The sequence below is a fragment of the Agelaius phoeniceus genome, chromosome 10, assembly GCF_051311805.1.
Source record: "Agelaius phoeniceus isolate bAgePho1 chromosome 10, bAgePho1.hap1, whole genome shotgun sequence".
NCBI lineage: Eukaryota > Metazoa > Chordata > Aves > Passeriformes > Icteridae > Agelaius > Agelaius phoeniceus.
Genome location: NC_135274.1, coordinates 3,822,815 through 3,835,344, shown reverse-complemented (window position 1 = coordinate 3,835,344; position 12,530 = coordinate 3,822,815). Strand labels below are relative to the sequence as shown.

The following is a 12,530-nucleotide window of genomic DNA, read 5'->3' as shown; positions in this document are numbered from 1 at the left end:
AGAATTCACCCGTGGGGATCCCAGAAAATCCCTGAGAGCCTTTTGTGATGCTGTGAAACCTGACCTCTTGCTTTCCTACCTCCTAGGCAGCACTAACCCAGGACAGGAACCCTCTCAGCCCACCACAGCTTAGGGTGGCCTTTTCTGAGCTTTGGTGAGCAATCTCACCAAAACCTTGAAAATTCAAGGTTTCCCTCTCTCCATGTTCACAACCTTCTGAAAATGACAGAAGAGTGTAACCATGTTCACAGGGGTCTGAGGATGAGGGAAGAGACGAGGATCTGACTCCATGTTTCAGAAGGCTGATTTATGATTATATATGATTATATGATTATATTTTATGATATATATTATATTAAAACTATATTAAAAGAATAGAAGAAAGGATTTCATCAGCAGGTTAGCTAAGAATAGCAAAAGAAGGAATGATAACAAAGGCTTGTGGCTCAGAGTCCGAGCCAGCTGACTGTGATTGGCCATTAATTACAAACAACCCCATGAGCCCAATCCCAGATGCACCTGTTGCATTCCACAGCAGCAGATAACCATTGGTTACATTTTGTTCCTGAGCCCTCTCAGTTTCTCAGGAGGAAAAATCCTAAGGAAAGGATTGCTCATAAAAGATGTCTGTGACAGAAGAGGAAATATGTAGATAGATTTGAAATGTGACCCTTCTGCAAACACATGATGATCATTAGGTCTTACATATTCTACAGGTGTCATTTTAATTACATTTACTGGTCTGAAGCAATGGATCCTACCACAGTCCCTCAAACATAACCATGGTAAATAAAACCTCTAATTTAATTTAAATCCCTTGGGGATTATAGGATATGCAGGAATCACATCCACCTGGTCTACCACGCTTCTCCTTGATCCTGCCATTCATACATCAACATAATTCAGCTGCAGTTTTCTTCTCTCTGATGGATGCACAAAAGCTTTTTACTTTGGGAAGTTGTTCCTCAATCTTTTTTTTTAGATAATGTGATAAGTATTTCAAATTTAAACTCAGAGCATTTACATTTCTTTCCAGATTTCCTTCATTTTGGCATATCCATCTGCAGCCACAATTGTGCTGTGCCTGCCCACAAAGTAGGAAAGCTTTGTTACCAACTTTTGCTGATGTATTCTTGAATGTTTTTATGCTGCCCTACATGAAGGTTTTATATTTAACTTCACCTTCCTATTCTTTTTTTGATACATTCTCAGTGTTAACCCTTTCCTCCACCCAACACCCACTGTAAAGCATCTCTGAAAACAGCAGTGGCTGGTACCAGAGGGTGAATGAGTTCCCTTGTGTGTAGAAAAGAAGAAAGACATGGAAATGTATGGCTTGAATTCTTCTGTTCAAAACAGCATACTTAAGGAAGCCTAAGATGAGAAAAAAATGTGGATTCAAAAAGTAACCTCAAAAACTGTATCTGCTCTTAAAATCCCCTACTCCTGTCCTGAGGAAAAAAATATTTATCAGGACCCTAAACAGTAATAAACAAACTATGCTCATGCCATTTTGCAAATGAAGTAGCTACACTTTCCACGTGCTGGATACAGCAGGTGAAAGGTGATAAAACACTTTCCAAGCTCAAGGTCTGTCCCTCTGGAGCCAAGTTTAGTCCAGCCTGGTAATTCAACTGTGTGTATCATGATTTTGTAAATACATAAACAGGGAAGGTTTGCTTCTAGCAATTCTTGTTTTTTTTCCAAAATATCACTGTGCTGTGAAAATAAAACATCTGTTGAGCCATACATTTAGGCATTTCCAATGCCACCAAACAGAACAAAACAGAAAGGAAAATGAGGAAACTTTACATAGAGATGTGAAGGAAAAAAAAAGCATTTTACATGAGAAACAAGGTTAAATTTTAGGTGACACATTGAGGAGCTATACAGGTCACCTGTAATGAAATAAATCATTTAGTTAGCCCTGCCTGCTTTAAAAACCTCTGTGTGTGCCATTGAAAATATGCTGCTGTCACAGCTGAAATAAATCCTCCCAAGAGAACAGGAGAGGCAGATTCTGGGGGGAGGCACGGGGTAAGTTCAAGCATGTGCTTCATTTCAGTTTTACATGTCAACAAACATTGGGATTTAATTTAAGTCAGAAGCCTTTATTTCTGACTGTGTCAGCCCTTTATTCTTGCTCTTTTCTACATGCCATGTTGGTTTTGGAGGGTGGATGTGCCTAGCACTCTGCCTCCCCTTCAGCCCTCATTAAAAGGCAGCAGCGTTTTTAGATATAATAATTATATACTGAGTATTTTATATAGATCTAGTACCTTAACCATGGTATACATATATTCGAGTTTTACCATGAAAGTATTTTAAATAATAATAATAATAAATTAATAATAAATTAAAAATAATAATAGTAAATAATAATAATAGTAAATAATAATAATAGTTAATAATAATAATAATAATAATAATAATAATAATAATATTTACAAGTTAAAACTGCTTTCTGAGCCACAGGACACCACATAAATCCAGGATATCAGATTTATCAGCACTTCATCTAATTAAAGGTTTATGTTTTAGTCTTGCTATAGAGGGTGCTTTTAGTGGCTGATAATATGGATTCCAGTTATGAAATATAGCCAAATAAAGAGTGAATGTAGTGGACCATGCTTAGCATCCTCTTTGCTGGGTTACTCACCCATGCCCATGGGGGTCTCACTCAGCAAGATACCTGGAGACCCCTCTTAGCAACAAACCTTTTCCATTTCTAAAACTGCAATTTCACCTCCAGTTGGAGAGAAAATACATGCATGAACAGCACCAACTCCTGAAAATGCTGCTTTTTCTTCTGCACCCAGAGCCCCAGTGTCAGGGCTTTACAGGTGAGGATTTCATCAGTAGGCAGCTTTATCACAGCCATTCCCATATTGAAGCTAACAGCAAAAATCCCTCTACCCTGCCCAGCTTTAAAGAGCAGGATGCAATTGCTGATTTGTGGCTATTTACTTTACATGGAACATTACACCTTTAATCCTTCCCCCCAAGCACGTGTTCCTCTATGACATTCATCCTTCAGAATGAACAGGGATGCTCCTTTATTTGAAATTAACAGTGTGTGGCAGTTCAGCACTAACACCTCTGCAAACATCACTGCGTGCCAAGACATGAAACTGCTGTTCCATGGCAGCAGGACAATAAAATCTGTGTGCCAGCTGCAGACACTACCCCTGAGGATAACACATCTGACACCAGCCCTTTGCAGGTGGGGACATCTTTATGACTCAAGGACAATGCAGGAACTCTTTACAACTTGCTCAAAGAAGTCGAATTCAATCTAACTTCAGACCCAGGCTTTCACTAAGTGAAATCAACTTGCTCAAGTCTGGCTCTACCAATGCTGGTTTTCAGTCCAATAGCAATACCAAGATTTATTCTCCTCTACACATCCAGAGTTGATCCCTGCTGGGGAAGGCAGGGCTGGCACTTAACAAACAGCAGTGTTCTACCACACCAACTTCACTGGAAGAAGGAAGCAGTGTGAGTTCTCACCATTGACTTCAGAAAGCCCTAGTCAAACTATTTTATGTGAAGCAAAACACTTCCTGTGTTACATTTAAAATAAATTGGTTTTCACTAAGAAATCTGCATTTTAGAATGCAAAGACACCTACAGCTGTGAAGACTGTTTATCAAAAAGTATCAGGTGATAAAAAAAAAAAAGGCAGGACCTGAGAGACAGGCAACTAGAGGCAATTAAAAGAGCATTAGAAAGGACACCTACTAGAACCTAGTAAAGGAAATAACTACCAGAGAATTTGTAAAAACAAACATGTAACAATCAGGTCAATTATTTATCCAGCAAAAATCAAAGCAGTTACTTTCCATGCAAGGAACTTGAGGCATGGGGGGACAAATGGAAACTTCAAAATTAAAGGTAATTATTTTGTCTCTGATAAGAAAAGAGGCAGGAAAAAAACCCCATGTTTTTCTACAAATCAAAATCTATTTGTTTTAGTCTCCATAACCACAGCAATTGGAAAGCTTAATTGATACCACTTCTGCCTCACATCACCATTTCCACTGGTTCAAGTGAGACTGAAAGAACCAGAGGAAAGCCAGGTGTAACTCCACTCAAGCTGTTGAGCAAGCCCAGGTCGAAGCTCAGAGTCAGGCTGCAGCAGAGCAGCCAAGGCAGCAGACACACAGCAATCAGTGTACCCCACGATCCTGGGGGCCATTTGTTCTTGGAGCAGCAGCCAGGCTCTCAAAAGTCAGAGAACCTGCAGCAGCAGATGTCAAATATCTCCTGCCAAAGCACATCAAGTCATCCTCCTCACACAGGGAGCTCTTGGCGTGGCTGAACTTCAGTAATACCAGCAAGTGCTGCCCTGTTTTTCAAACACATTTGTCTGGGAACACTGTGCCCCTGTATCAGCTTTTCAAATATATCTACTGTCATTAAGCCCACAAAAATATTGCCAGGGAAGCAACCTTGCCTAAATACAATTCAATTTTATAAATCATAGGCAATACAAATGCATAGCACAAAATTAGATGCCTAGACATATTCAAAGACATTTAAAGAGTTTAAGACACTCCTCCACCCTCAAAGTTTCATGTACCTATTTAGAAGAACAGGAAACATTAATGCAACTTTCCTGAGAAAGCCTGCATTTGAAACCTCTTTGCTATTTTCTTCCCTCAGCATCCTCCCAGATGCTTAGGAAAGAAAAGCAGGTTCAGCAGTACCTCCTACCCAAACCCAAGATTATGGCCTCCACTTAAGGATCCAGCATGGAGAACACTTAGCAGGAACAAAGAGGTGCCTCTCTGATGTGCAATCCCCACTCTTTGGTGGGATGGAGGACTGGCAAAGCCTAGCACCACCTGCAGCTGTGAGCACCCAAAAAGAGCATGCCACCCATCTGGCAGCTCCATGGTGCACACACATCACAGCCAAAGAATTCCCTTTTTTCTTCCCCACTTACATCCCAGTGACAGATCAGTGCTGCTATGGGCATGGCATGAATTGGTCTGAAACATAACAAGTCTACACAGCTGCTGGAGGGAGGAAAACACCATGCTTGAAACACATGTAAAGCTTACTGGGGTTCTGAGAGGCCAGGAAGGCAATGAAGGCCACTTTAATGTCTTTTATCACCTCCTCCCAGTGTTTCTAGCCTGCTTTCTTCTCCATCAGAAAACCAGGTGTGAAGCCTGGAAAGCACTACCCAGCTCCTGCTCCCAAACACATCACCCACTTCCTACAGTCAGCACTTCAGAACCAAGTCTGGCAGCAGAGCTTGCAGATGACAAGTGGATGGACCCACCAAGGATCTGAACCACTCCCCCACCCCCTGAAGCAGGCAGCTTTCTGCCCTCTGGTATTTAAGACATTTTATGTACGTGGGACTCAGAGATCTAGACAGATAACTCCAACAAAAACAGAAGTTACTCCCTAAAGCACTAAAGGAGGCAGCAGACTTTACCTTCTCCATTCAATACTGGCTCCCATACTGCCTTTAGTACAACACATTTCTGTGGTCTCACCAATAGGCTGCAAGACTTAAAAAAGCCCTCTGAGCCTCCCAGAGCAATGAAAGGTCCTGATCTTCTCCTACAACCAGGCAGCCCTTTGCTGGAAGGATGGATGTGATATGCAAGGAAGGAGGGATGGGAGGAGGATGTTGCTGCCAAGGGCTGGACTCCTGCCCACAAGCCAGTTCCTTCTGGCCACCCAGTGCCACCTGGCCACAGAGACACCAGACTTCCTCCTTGAGAAAGGGAACTCTCCCCAGACACAGAAGTCAGGCATCTGTCATGCCTGGAATGGATGCACCCCAGTGCAGACCAGGAGGCTGCAGAAACCCAGCAGAGGTTTTCCACGTGCTGGTGGTGGCTGCCAGCTGCTGGGGTGACTCCCAGGACGCTCTGGGGGGACACCATGCCTAACAGCTTTAGAGCAGGAGCTGCTGGGTGTTTCCAACAGCAGTGATCTCACTCAGGGCCACAACATCCCACAGTGTTCCGGACCGGGAGAGGATCTGATGGCATCTCTTGCACAAGGCCATTTCTCCTTGCTGCTGAACATCCAATCCAAGCTCAAACTGGAAAAGTACTGGGCATAAAGTTCACTGAACATTAAACAGTTTGATCTGGCTCAACCAAGTTTCAGGTTAAAAGTTATTCATTAATTTTATTTAAACAAATCCCGCTAAGAGACAAGTTTTTAGGCACTTCAGATGGGAAGCTCACATGGGAGCTGATCTCAGGTAACCCTTCATCTTCCCTTTCCTTCCTCTTCCTGCCAAAAGGATCCTTCAGAGCAAAGTACCTCACTCTCCTCTCCACAAACTCCCCTCCAGGTTAACAGGATGGGAACTTGCCTGCTACCATACTGTGTTTTTAGGCTTGCACAGGTATCTGAAGTCCTGGATGAAAAAGTCCTGGATATCTCCTAACAAGAGGCATACAATTTTTTCCCCCTCCTCATGCTGTATCCCCTGAGGCTAAACTGACAGAGAATCCTCAAGACCTGGGTATGCTGGTTAGAATAACTCCTCGTGTAAGGAGAACCACAGCACTTTAATATTAAAGCAAAGAAAAACAGCAGAGCAGCCTAGCAAAGTTGTCATAAACTATTTTAGGACTTTTAATTTGCATTTCACTGGTCTTTTTATGGTTTTGGTTTTTTATTTTTTGGTTTGGGGCTTTTTTCTAATTATTTTTGAAGAATCAGGCCAATTCAGCTAAAGTGGTTCTATGCCACTGAAACATATACTCTCTCTTGGATTTGGAATGAATATATGTTATACTTATATATTTATATATATTTATATATTTACATATATAGCCTTCTCTATTTTTGAGTTAAGAAATAATGCATTCATAATACAGTGACATTTCAGAAATAAAAGCTTTTCCATAAGCTGTCCAACACACATATAGGCCAGAGTTGTGTGTTGTCAAGGGACATTACTTTCACATGGCATTAGCTCTGAATTTTTCTTCCTCACTCTGAAGTAACAAGTATAGAAATCACTAGTTAAAATGCATCAGCCTGATGAATATTTTCTGAAGTCTGCTAGAAGAGCAATTTAAGGGTATTTTCCCCAAAGTACAAGGCTAAAAATTGTAAACCAGCCCTAGTTCATAGGTTCTTTATCTTGTCTGGATCTCTGTACAGCATTATCTGGAGGCATCTCAAACAGGGGAAGCATCAGTGCTTGCAGCAAACCTCCCATGCTATTTTTGGGAGGTCTTTAAAAGCTGACTGAACATCAGAGCTCTTTCAGAGATCTCGGCAGATTACGGTCTAAAGAGGTGAAAAATCATTTGCGTGAGAGCGGGGGAGCAGAGCAGAAATTCCCCACACACTCATCTGGAGGCGCTGGCTCCTCCAGAGCCTTGGACGTGGCCACGGCGCTGCTGCTGCTGCTGCTGCCGGGGCAGATGAAAGCCCCGGGCTCTGCTCAGCCCGGCCCCGCCGAGCAGCGGCCCCGGGCCCCGCTCCCCGCCCGGCCCCGGGCCCCGCTCCCCGCCCGGCCCCGGGCCCCGCTCCCCGCCCGGCCCCGGGCCCCGCTCCCCGCCCGGCCCCGGGCCCCGCTCCCCGCCCGGCCCCGGGCCCCGCTCCCCGCCCGGCCCCGGGCCCCGCTCCCCGCCCGGCCCCGGGCCCCGCTCCCCGCCCGGCCCCGGGCCCCGCTCCCCGCCCGGCCCCGGGCCCCGCTCCCCGCCCGGCCCCGGGCCCCGCTCCCCGCCCGGCCCCGGGCCCCGCTCCCCGCCCGGCCCCGGGCCCCGCTCCCCGCCCGGCCCCGGGCCCCGCTCCCCGCCCGGCCCCGGGCCCCGCTCCCCGCCGAGCCGCAGCGCTGGTGCTGAGCGCCCATTGCCAAGCACGGCGGTTCGTGAAGAGCTGCGTTCAGAGTCCAGGGATGCACAGCGCTGCGTGGAGCAGGGGAGGGAGGCTGGAGGTGCTAGCCACGAGAAACTGGGTGCTTTCCTACTGTCTGCATCTCCAGGACTCTCTTCTTCCTCCTGGGAAATCTTCCCCTAAGGCCCCTCACATCCCTTCCAGCATCCACACAGCACAAGGGGATGCCCTAATTTCTGTGGCCTTTCCCCACAGTGCAGCCAGAATCTGCCTTCCTGCCTTGGTGAGATCCTACCTTCACCCTCCACTAACCTTCCTTCTTGGAAGTCCCTCTCCCTTTTCTTCAGTTTTGGTCAGTTTTTCCCCCACCTCTCCCAGATCCACTGCATGCAGTGCCTGTTCTGGGCTCACATCCTCTGCTCACCAATGCATTTCAGAGCTCTTGCACAAGTCCCACACAATGCTTCAAGTGCAGAGTGTCTGAGATGAGTGTCACCTGCCACAGCACTGACCTCAGAGACAGGACAGGCCACGAGTACACAGAAAGAGAGTGAGCACCAGTGTGGAGAGAGGTCCCAGAGCCACATACACCAACACCCAGCTCCTGACAGAGCTGCCCAAAACTGGAGGGACTCCTCTAAAGCACACATGAAACTGCAGTCAAACCAAGCAGATGGGCTCTCAGTGCACTTCAGCACAAGTGGAATTAACTGTGCTGTTAATCTTACCCAATACTATTCCATGTGCATCATCCCATTATCCTGAAGGAAACTATTTCAGTGCTTGGTCAAAGGCTTTGTTGCTGGTGTCCACTTGCCTGGAACCCACCTTGGAAAGCCACTCCTAAAGCTGGACACAACACACCAAAGCACATCCCATCCTCTCCTCTGCCCATCTGTGTCCAACACACAACAAACCCTCTGCTCCAACAGGCAGGCTCTGCCCCTTTCTAAAGCAGGAGGGGGTCAGAGGCTCCCACACAGCCACAGGGAGCACTGGGGCATGAAGGGGGGTGTGTGCCTATTTTTCGTTTTACTTCCCTATTTCAAAGGAAAGTCCCTTTTCCACTTCAGATATTAACATATAAAACAATGTAACTGCTGAGAAGAGGCTGGACAGAGACACAGATTACTACAGACCAAATATATCACTTTGCTGGTTTTCAAATATCCATCTCCTCTAGCAGCCTTGCCATCTTGCAAGCCAGGCCTAACCCAGTCCTCTCTAGTCTGAAACCAGACTTAGTAACAGCTGGGTTTGACTGTTTGACAAGGAAGACTTTTGAGCATTTCAAAAGGGGCTCAAGATTTAGTTCTGGCCCAAACAGAAGGTGACTCTTGAGTGCTACCAATGCTCATTAAGAGAAGGAATATCTCCACATAAAAAGTGTGCCTGAGCTTGAAAAGTCAGCTTGGCCTTGGGTTTCAGCCATCCCAACAGCAGGCACCCAATCCAGGCCAGCAGTCCCAGTCCCTGCTCCCTACCTGTGCATGCAAATGCACATGGACGTGCCCTGTGCTGCCACAGGCTCACAGAGGATTGCTGCCATGCTCCCATGAGACCCAACCACCTCACCAGCTCACCTGGCACCACATCTCAAGTCATCTTTCCAGTGAGCAGACTTCCACAGAGGAACAAGGAACAAAACCAGAACTAAAGAACTCTCTGTTTCTGTACAACATCCAAAACGAGAAGTTTTGCAGTGGAGGATTGGCTGACCTGCTTCTTTAATCCTGTATTGTCCACCCAAATCCCACCTAACCAGAAATCAAGCTGTCTCCAGCTTAGTTTTCTTCTTTCCCCATGAAAAGAACAGCTGCCAGAGATACCCAAGGCAAAGGGCTATGCTTTTTCTTTTCCACTCACCTACCTCCAGCAGAGCATTCCCACTCCTGCCAATGCTCCCCAGGCTCCACACTGCTCTGTGGAGATTTTGGCTGCTCTCTGCCCTCTTTGGGATGAGAAGTCCAGCAGGCCCTAGGCAAGCAGCCTGCTGGAACTCCACCACCCTTGCCCAAGTGTTACAGTTTGCAATGCTAAAGGTAACACAACACTGGGACAGAAAAGTGTTGCACAGCCAGAAAGTAAGAAAGGGTGGTGCATTTTCCATATTGAAGATCAGGTTTTAAGTGGAGGAGAGGGCATTAGCATGTTTCCAGCAGAAGAGGAGGTAAGGAGCAACAGCTGGCACTCTTGACAGCCAGCAAGTTAAATATTTAGAGAAGCAGCTATACAATGAGGTGCTCCCAAACCTTCTTCACATATGAAAAGAGCCATAAACCCAATACTTACATTTGCAGCTGCTTCTAAAAGTGTTTCCTATCAAGTTAGCTTTTCCATGCACGAGAGAAAAAGGGAGGTCCCAGCATCAGCAACAGTCACTGCAATGGCTCACATGATGCTCATCATCCTCAAGGGCAACAGCCAAAGGACTGCAGTGCTGTGATAAGGGGCAGGCCAGTGGGGTACAGGGATAGGAGAACTATTGGCACCACCAGCAGCAGCACTTCAGGCACGATCAGCAGAGGTCAGCTGTGGAAGTAGGCAGCTAATTACTCTAACCTAGAGCCAAAGGCCAAAATGGCAATGTCCCCAAAGGGCTTCTAGGGAAAGCTTTACCAAAATGAGCCCCAGTACACATCTCATTCATTTTATGCAAGACAGAATAAACACTGGATATCAGACTCCTATCTCTCTGGCACGCTACCAATAAGTGGCAGCTTCTACAAGGGCTCCCACAAGAAGCAGAATAAATGTCTTATTTTGCTTTACAAGAGAGATATAGGATAGTTGCTAAGGGAGTATCAGGGAACCCTCCCTGTTTTCTTTATCTATCTTTCTTTTACTATCCCTCCAGATAGTTAGATGAGATAGCCCCAGTGCCAACAGCTGTGCCTCAATGTATGTGGCCTTGTCACGCTGACAGCAGCCCTGCTCTTGCTGCAGACAAGTGGAAGTGATAAAAGGGGTAGGGAAAAAAAGATTGGTCATCACCTTCATCTCCAGGTTGCTTTGCTATCCACAGAGGTTCCTGTCAACCCCTTCCAGGCAGCAGCAGATTGCCAGGTAAGAGCTGTAGGAGATGCCACCACAGGCAGCACATCTGTGCTCTCGTGCAATTCTTCATGCTCCCATGTCCTTTTTCATTGAGTTCTCTAGCCTAGGAAAGAAATTAGGGTGAAGATGTTAGACAACCACATCAGACTGATCAGAAACCACAGGACAGGAGACTACAACTACCAGCCAAGACCACACAGCAAATCAGCAGTGGCACAGAAACACCCAGAGCATGCAGATAGTGCTGTGTCCACACCGTGTGTCCTGGATAAGGCCAACAGTCGAGCTGCTGACACCTTGAAACATTACTTGAGTAAAACACCACACAGAGCCTTGTTTTGAAGGCAAAATCTTCTGGTGAACACCTGCTGGCTGCAGAACTCACCAGAATCTAATGGCAGGAGCCAGGGCAAGCTGGTAATGCTGACATCAGGGAAGAACTCGCCCTTAGTGCTGGAGCTACAGGTCCCTAAGGAGATCTTAAGAATGCAGCCTGTACAAAAACATGGGCAAAGCTCTTCAAGGATCCCTCTCCCATTGAACCCTCCATAGCAAAACCTACTGCTACTCTGACACAACAGAGCAGGGATGCACTGCAATTACCTGGTGACCCTTGCTGAAAACACAAAAGAGCCTTTACAGAGTTTATATTCCTACCCTCTCCCCTACTTCTGAAAGAAACTCTGTGTAACTGCAGCACATGTCCTAAAATCCTCTTAACTAAGATATTAATCACAAGACTGTTTAGCAAGCAAGAGCACACGGTCCACTTGATGAAACACTGCCTCCCATAATTATCCTGCCCTGGGCATGTTTCCAGTGTATGGGCATGGCCTGGCACATGCTCCACTGAGAGTCCAGCAGCTCAGCTTTCTGCTCTCAGTAGGGACCCCAAGCACTCACAGCTTAGTAAGAGGTTCCAATATGTCCATATCCCAAATTCCTGCCAGCTGGAACCATCCAAGGGACCCTAACCCACAGCAGCACACCATGGCAGGGAAAGCAAAGCAGTGGGGAAAAGGCAAGCTTAGGCTTTAGACATTTTGTGTGGTGAAGAAAAGGAGGAGGATGGGGGAAAAGAGAGGTAAAAAGCAAGAAAGGAGGAATATATTAAAAAGAGGGGTGCTGCCCATGCAAAGAGACATGGGCACACAATGCCCCACCTCAAACACTGAGGTCCCACCAGCACAGGCTGGTGAAGTTTCCCACCAAGTGAGAGAGAGTGAAGTGAGAATGATACTTGAGGGTCAAGTCAAAAGGGAAAAACCAGAAACAGCTACGTGCTAGACTGAAAAATAACATTCTGACATTCTTGGTGTCTGCCAGCCTGCAGCTGGTGGGACCTGAGCAGTACCTCAGCATAGCTGCATCTTGGAGAAGCACTTCACTGATCAAGAAGTGAGAGAATTTGCACAGGCAGACCCCCAGGACAGCTGTGAGGCAGCCCAGGAAGGCTGGATGAGTAATGGTGAGCCAGAGCCCCAGCACTTTCACATGCCAGGCTAGGAAGTCCCCAGTCTGCAAGCTCAGCAGGATCCCCTTGCTGCAGGCTGTGTTCACACCAGCCTTTGTGGCCGGCAGAAAGGGTGCATTTAAGTGAGGAAAATGATGCAAAGGGGAGATAAAAGGGATGGAGAGAAGCACAG

At 46.5% G+C, this 12,530-nt stretch overlaps 1 protein-coding gene across 4 annotated transcripts in view; it reads right to left on the bottom strand.

The window, feature by feature from the left end:
- The window catches only part of ST6GAL1 (ST6 beta-galactoside alpha-2,6-sialyltransferase 1), a 45,637-nt gene that overhangs the window by 19,862 nt on the left and 13,245 nt on the right, over positions 1 to 12,530 (bottom strand). For 3 of the 4 annotated variants that reach the window (XM_077183638.1, XM_077183634.1, XM_077183635.1), the window contains exon 2: positions 10,822 to 10,987. The gene's annotated coding sequence lies outside the window, so the exon portion shown is untranslated. Of the gene's footprint in view, positions 1 to 10,119; positions 10,360 to 10,821; positions 10,988 to 12,530 lie in introns of all 4 variants that reach the window. The other variant, XM_077183636.1, reaches the window with a different exon arrangement.